Raw genomic sequence first — 6,000 nt, 5'->3', positions numbered from 1 at the left:
TATTGGTGATAATGTGAATAATACCTTATTTTAGAAATGAATGGGCATCACCTCTTCTTTCTCAGTATGGAGATGGGACAAGTGGAATGTGCATGTGGAAGGTCAGGAGAAGAACCTGACCTGGGCAGGGATGCCTGTTGGCAGTGGGAAGAAGGGAAACCTGAGTGATTCAATGGCCTTGAATGTGTTGTTTCATTCTCTCTTCCTTTGGGACACTAGGGCCTGGAGGGATTTCTGAGGGGTACTTGGGTCAGGTTGGGCATTTCAGTGGGTGATCGGGTGTGCACCCTCTTTGAGGCTCTGTGTCCTCTTCTTTGGGGGTTTTATTGTTTGTGGTGAAGAGCAATTGGCTTTCACACATTAACTCTTTTTATGCTCATCTCAGCCCTATCGGTTATGATAGGTTTTATAGATGGAAGCTGGAGGTTAGATGATTTGCCCAAGTGCACATGGCTGGTGGTTGAGCCAGGCACTGCCAAGGTCTTCTGACTCCTGCCCTTCTCGGTGCTCTTGGAACTAGTCTGCTTAATATATATGGAAGAGAGCCGGAAGGCTTGGGAATGATTTCTAGATCAGCGGTTGCCAACCTTTCGGACCTCACGGACCACCAGTGATCCACGGACCACCGGTTGGCGACTGCTGTTCTAGATCTGTTATTTTCTGGTTCTGTGGCCTGGGGCAAGTCATTTGACCTCTCTTAGATTTTTAAAAATAAAAACTGTTAAGTTAGTATGATAATACCAGCCCTAACTTTCAGGCCTATTGCGTTGAACAGATGAGTCAAGAATTGTGAGAGTATTTTGGAAAAATATAAGGTAATTTATAGCTATAGAACAGGACTTTTTCCCTCTAAAATGTGCACCAGTACTTCCACATCTCATAGGTGCTATCATAGAGTCTTCAGACTAAAAGGATGGTGATCAGGCCTACGTCACCATCAAGCAGAAAGATTCTCCCTCTAGCCGGTTGCTCAATGGTTAGAGTGTTGGCCTGTGGACTGAAGGGTCATGGTTTTGATCACAGTCAAGGACGTGTACCTCCATTGCAGGCTCAGTATTCAGCCCCAGTTGGAGCCTGTGTGGGAGGCAACCAATGTGTCTCTCTTACATCAATGTTTCTCTCTCTCTCCCTCTCCCCTTTCCTCCCTCCCCCTCCCTTCCATTCTCTCTAAAATATCAATGGAAAAAATATCCTCGGGTGAAGATTAACAACAACAACAAAAAGATTCTCCACCTCCCCCTGGAACCCAGCCTTGTATTTTATAACTGGTTATCAAAAAAGTTGTTCGTTTGTGAGATCACGTGGCAGTGTACTTTAGCAGACGTGCACTGGACTAGGTGGCAGTGAACTGCTCTCTACTCTTAGTTCTTCAACTGCACAACTAGCTTTGTAATTGTGGACTAAACATTTGATCTTGCTGAGCCTCTGTTTTCCCATCTATAAAATGGCAGTATCGGTCCAGTACATTTCGAAAGGTTTTGAGGATCAGACAAAACAGTGCATGTAAAAGAAGGTTACAAAGCATAAATGCTCACAGGGGGTTAAGCTTAGAGGGCCTGCTGTGTCCTAGGCACTGTGCTCCCTCCTGGACAGAAGTGATACTATTACTGGCCGTGACAGCAGCTCACGGGAAGCCTGGGCTGTAGCTGCAGGCCCAGAGCAGGGAAGAGAGATGAGGATGTATCCCCTTTGTTGCTTGGGCTACGACTCTGGACTTGCCCAGGACTCTCGCTGGTCCTGACCTAGTGTCTTTCCTCTCCATTGCAGGAAGATGAGAGACTGCTTGGGCACCAGCACTAGTACCAGGAGGCCCTGCACTGGTTAAAACCATCGCCACGACCTGGGCAGGCAGCAAGGTAAGCAGAGAGGCCAGTCCAGGCGAGCTCCTGGGATGGGAATGCATTTCCGCCTCAGCCGCTGCCCGGAAAATCCCAAGTGCACAAACAAGTCAAGGCAATGCATCTGGGTCCTCCTGCCCGTATCCAGGACCCAGAGGAAGGGCTTGCTTCCCCTCCAAGTGCTCCAGCTACCCCCCTCTACTCTCCCCCCCCAGCCGGGTTTCTTCCAAGTTATAAAAAATGAGACACTGGAGGGGAAGAAAACAAGTCCTCTCACTGTCTTCTCCCTTCTCCCCTCTGAGCTGTTTAAGCAAGTTCCCAGGAGCAGCCCAGAGCCTTGTTTGACTGGACGGGAGGTAGGAGGAGTGGAATGCGTGCAAAAACCGAGCTGATCAAAAGACAGTGCTGTTTCATGGAAGCCTCCCAGAGCTAGAGAGTGAGAGGGGGAGAGAGAGAGAGGGAGAGAGGGAGAGAGAGAGAGCACAGCAAGCGAGCGCTGGCGAGAACAGGGTCTCCATGACAACTGGCCTGGCCGGCTAGCAGTGCTCTGCTCATTTGGCTGGAAGGAGCGCCACGAAAGGTCAGAGGAAGGCGCTGTGGGAAGCTCGCAGCAGGTATCAGAGCTCAAGTGAGTGGATTTGGGGGCCCTGGGCTCCCTGACAGACTGTGGTGTGAGCCAGACTCTGCCGAGAATGGAGTGGGCAGGAAAGCACCGGGACTTCCAGGTAAGGTCTGCTCCGGGCTCGGACTGTTTTCCTCCTGTCCTGACCATGGTCTCGGGCTGCTTTCTGGGAGGCAGGCGAGTGACTGTGCTCTATGCTCAGGGTTGGGGGCTCAGGAATGATGTCATGCTCCAACAGTTGGATTCTATTAGCTCAAGGAGGAGGGATACAGCCAATTTTCTTGACTTTGCAAGTCTAGCTGATCTCACTCTTGCTGAACCTGAAGTGTTTAGACTTCACCATAGAAATCGTCTTACTTTTATTTAGAACAAAGGCTTAGGATATTTTACAGGATGAATCTTATATAGAAAAAGTGAGTTTTCATCACTCCAGCATCGTGTTTATAGTTCTTACATGGAAACTCCAGTGTCTTTTGAGTGGCTCTGTTTGTTCTGTGAACACTGTCTGTTTTGTCTCTTGATGCTGCTGTGTCTGACCTGTAATGAAAAAAAAAAAAAAAAAGCTAATGAACTCAGCTAGGAGCCTGTGGTGAGTTGCAAGTCTCTGTGGAGCACTTATTAGGACAGAGGGACTGTCTTAGGGATATCAAAACTGGGGTCAGTGTGTGTCTGTGTGTCTGCCTGCCTGCCTGCCTGTCTCTCTCAGATAGCTCTGTAAGCAGCAAGCTGTCCTCCCTCATTAATAAGGTCCATCACAGGCTTCCCTTAAAGATCTGTTGGGGGCGGGGGAGGGTGCTAGGGGTCGGGTCTTGGGGTTGGAGGGTCTACAAAGAGGTTTCTTAACCAGATATTTCAGAGTGAGCTCTCAGTGGCAGCTGCTAGGAGCGAGGCTGCCAGAGGAGACAGGAGGTGCTGGGGTTGTGCCGACGGATTCCCAGGGTTAATATTTTAACCAGATCTCAGGGCACGCAGTGTGCTCCTACTGTTTGTCCTCTGTTTTGGTAAAACTTGTTCTGACCTAGCGGAGGGTTGTGCGGGGAGCGCAGTGTGGCCTAGGAGAGGAGACCCATCCAGAAAGGCATGTGCACAGGTGAAGGGGTCGCTAGGTTGTCAGTGGTCTTATTAGGAGGACTAATGCAGTGGGCACGCCCTGCAGTGGGAGACCCGTCAGAGGATGTGCTTCCACCCCAGCCAAGCTGTGTCTTACACTCCTGGACCTCAGGCGACTTGGGTTTCTCTGTGGGATGAAGGAACAGCTGCTGTCCTGGCTCTTCGTTTTTTCTTGAACTTTCTGAACAGAATGTCTTTTGTATTCTGGCAAACAATGAGGGGGCCTTCTGATTCATTCCGGGTCAGCTTGCCAATGCAAGCACTGGCCATCCCCATTGCGGGCTCCCTGAGTGTGGACGTGTGCCCATGAATGTTGTGGCCTGAGGGCCCACAAGGGCGAAGTCAGTGGCCCTGGACCTCAGATGGGCCACTTCTAAAATGAGGCCTCTTTTCACTACACTTCAGGGACCCCCTGCTTGGTTGAAATGTGTTGTACTGGGGGAGGGGGATGATGCTGCTGGTTGGGATGAAAGTGGAGCCTCTGAAGCAGTGGGCAGGGCAGACCTAGGATCTCAGTTCTCCTCCACTCGTGTGGCTTACGGCTGGGGCCCCTCAATTCTGTCGCCCCACACGTGGGAAGGAAGAGGCTAGCAGATGACCTTTCTTTGGATGTTGCAGACAATTAATGGATCTGGGGTGAGGAGACTTGAGTCCATGGCCAGGTTCTCAAGGTGGACACGGGCAAATTCCTGACCTCACTGACTTCAGATTTATTAGCTGTGGGATGGAAATAATGATAAAACTGTTTCTCAGGATTGTTGGGGGGAGCAAATGAGATAATTTCCATGAACGTAATTTTAAACAAGTCAAGTCCTATGCAGTGTAAGATGAGTTGAAATTTGAAGGACGGCCCAACTCCCTCTGGAAAGTCACTGCCTCTCTGCTCTGGTCTCCCCACTTATCAAGCGCCCCCTTCTCTTGTGCATTTATAAATAAAGATGAGAAGAATCTTAGAAAACTTGTTTAAGATGTTACAGTGCTTTCTTGGGTTGGGAAGTTGAGAAAGAGTGGTGTTCACTGTAGATTTTGAGCCTCATGAATGACCTTCAGAGATAACCCTTTCCTTAGGTCACTTGACTTGTTTTAGTACCGAGGAGAGGGATTCCAAGAGAACCCTGGCTTTCCCAGGGTCCCACGGCTACCTGGCAGGTATGCTGCCATCGATGTCAGCAGCTGGAGGAGAGGCTGCTGCTTGCCAGGGCTGCTTCCCTCGTCTGCTGGGTTCTGCTGGGGAGACTGTGTTGCAAGGGCAGGGAGACCTCTCTCCTCTGCTCTCCTCTCTCCTTTGAAAGGCAGGCCTCTAACTGGCAGGAAGAGTTCCTGCTCTGGAAGGCCCCTTGGGGGCTGGGCAGCTCTTTCAGGAACTTGTGTGGCTACAGCTTAGAGGGAAACAAGAAAGAAAGAAACAAGGAAGTGGGAATTCCAAGGGCAGAGATACTTGATATGCCGTGGGGCTGTGCCAAGGAACAGAATTGAAGGGGAGGGGAGATGCCAGCCAGGGCACCCCAGATCTGTCCTCAGGAATCTGTAGGGATCATGGTATACTAGGTGGGAATACAGGGAGGGGCCGGGCACCCAAGGGGGCCTCAGCTTTTGTTGTCAGACCAAGAACCCTGCCAGCCATGCCCTGGAGTGGTGTCTGGGAAGAAGCCCCCGAAAAGACCCAGAGTAGGCAGATTTTTTTTTTTTTTTTAACAATAGAGCCCTGTTTCCAGGTGAATCCCGTCACCGCAGCTTCTGAGGCCTGCAGCTTAGACTGGGGCTGCAGCTGTGCCCACTCCTTGTCAGTCCAGCTTCCCAGAGCTGGGTCACAAGTTGGATCCCTCCATCTTCCTTAAGGAGCATTGCTGTTCTCACTCTCTTCCCCTTCCTCAACTCCCCTTCCTGCACACTCTCCCCCTGGGCTCCCTCCTCTCTAAAATGAGAATGGTCAGTTACCCAAGGAAGTTGGAACTTTGAAATACCTTGGAGGACAGGCCAAGAGCATCCTTAATTCTGCTGGCTCTGCTCCTGTCCCTGGAATGAAGGGCTTGGGTGCACCGTTTGGAGGGGCACCCCAGACTGCAAATATCCTAGCCACTTGGCTGGCCTGGAACTAAGAGAGGCTGTGCTCCATTCTCCACCCCCTCGGATTCTAAGAACTGTTTTGAGGAGTTCTGCCTGGCACCTGAGGGAGGTGGGAGCCCTCCAGAGCACCTCCCTGCCAGCTGGTGGGACTGAGGGACTGAAGAGCATTTCTTCCTGTAGCTTCTCTTAGCTGTTCCTTGAGAGAGACTCCTAATGTCCAAGGTGGGGCCCAAGAGAGTTTTCTGAGGCAGCCAAGCAAAGGGAACATGTATCCGAGCCCGCAGGAGGCCAGGCAGCATCCCTGCAGAGCTCTGGAGTGGCCTCCCTTCTGTGCTCTGCACTGGCTGGGAGGAGAGGATGTTT

General features: G+C 51.0%; 1 protein-coding gene across 2 annotated transcripts in view; it reads left to right on the top strand.

Annotated features, from left to right (window-relative positions):
• The first annotated feature begins 1,767 nt into the window (after positions 1-1,767).
• Positions 1,768-6,000, top strand: part of ST5 (suppression of tumorigenicity 5) — a 102,956-nt gene continuing 98,723 nt past the window's right edge. Inside the window, exon 1 of one of the 2 annotated variants that reach the window (XM_005873951.2) lies at positions 1,768-1,856. The gene's annotated coding sequence lies outside the window, so the exon portion shown is untranslated. Of the gene's footprint in view, positions 1,857-1,967; positions 2,564-6,000 lie in introns of those variants that run through there. The other variant, XM_005873949.2, reaches the window with a different exon arrangement.

This window comes from Myotis brandtii, unplaced genomic scaffold (genome assembly GCF_000412655.1).
Source record: "Myotis brandtii unplaced genomic scaffold, ASM41265v1 scaffold422, whole genome shotgun sequence".
NCBI lineage: Eukaryota > Metazoa > Chordata > Mammalia > Chiroptera > Vespertilionidae > Myotis > Myotis brandtii.
The sequence above is the reverse complement of the archived record's forward strand: the minus strand, read 5'-3'. Positions and strand labels throughout refer to the sequence as shown.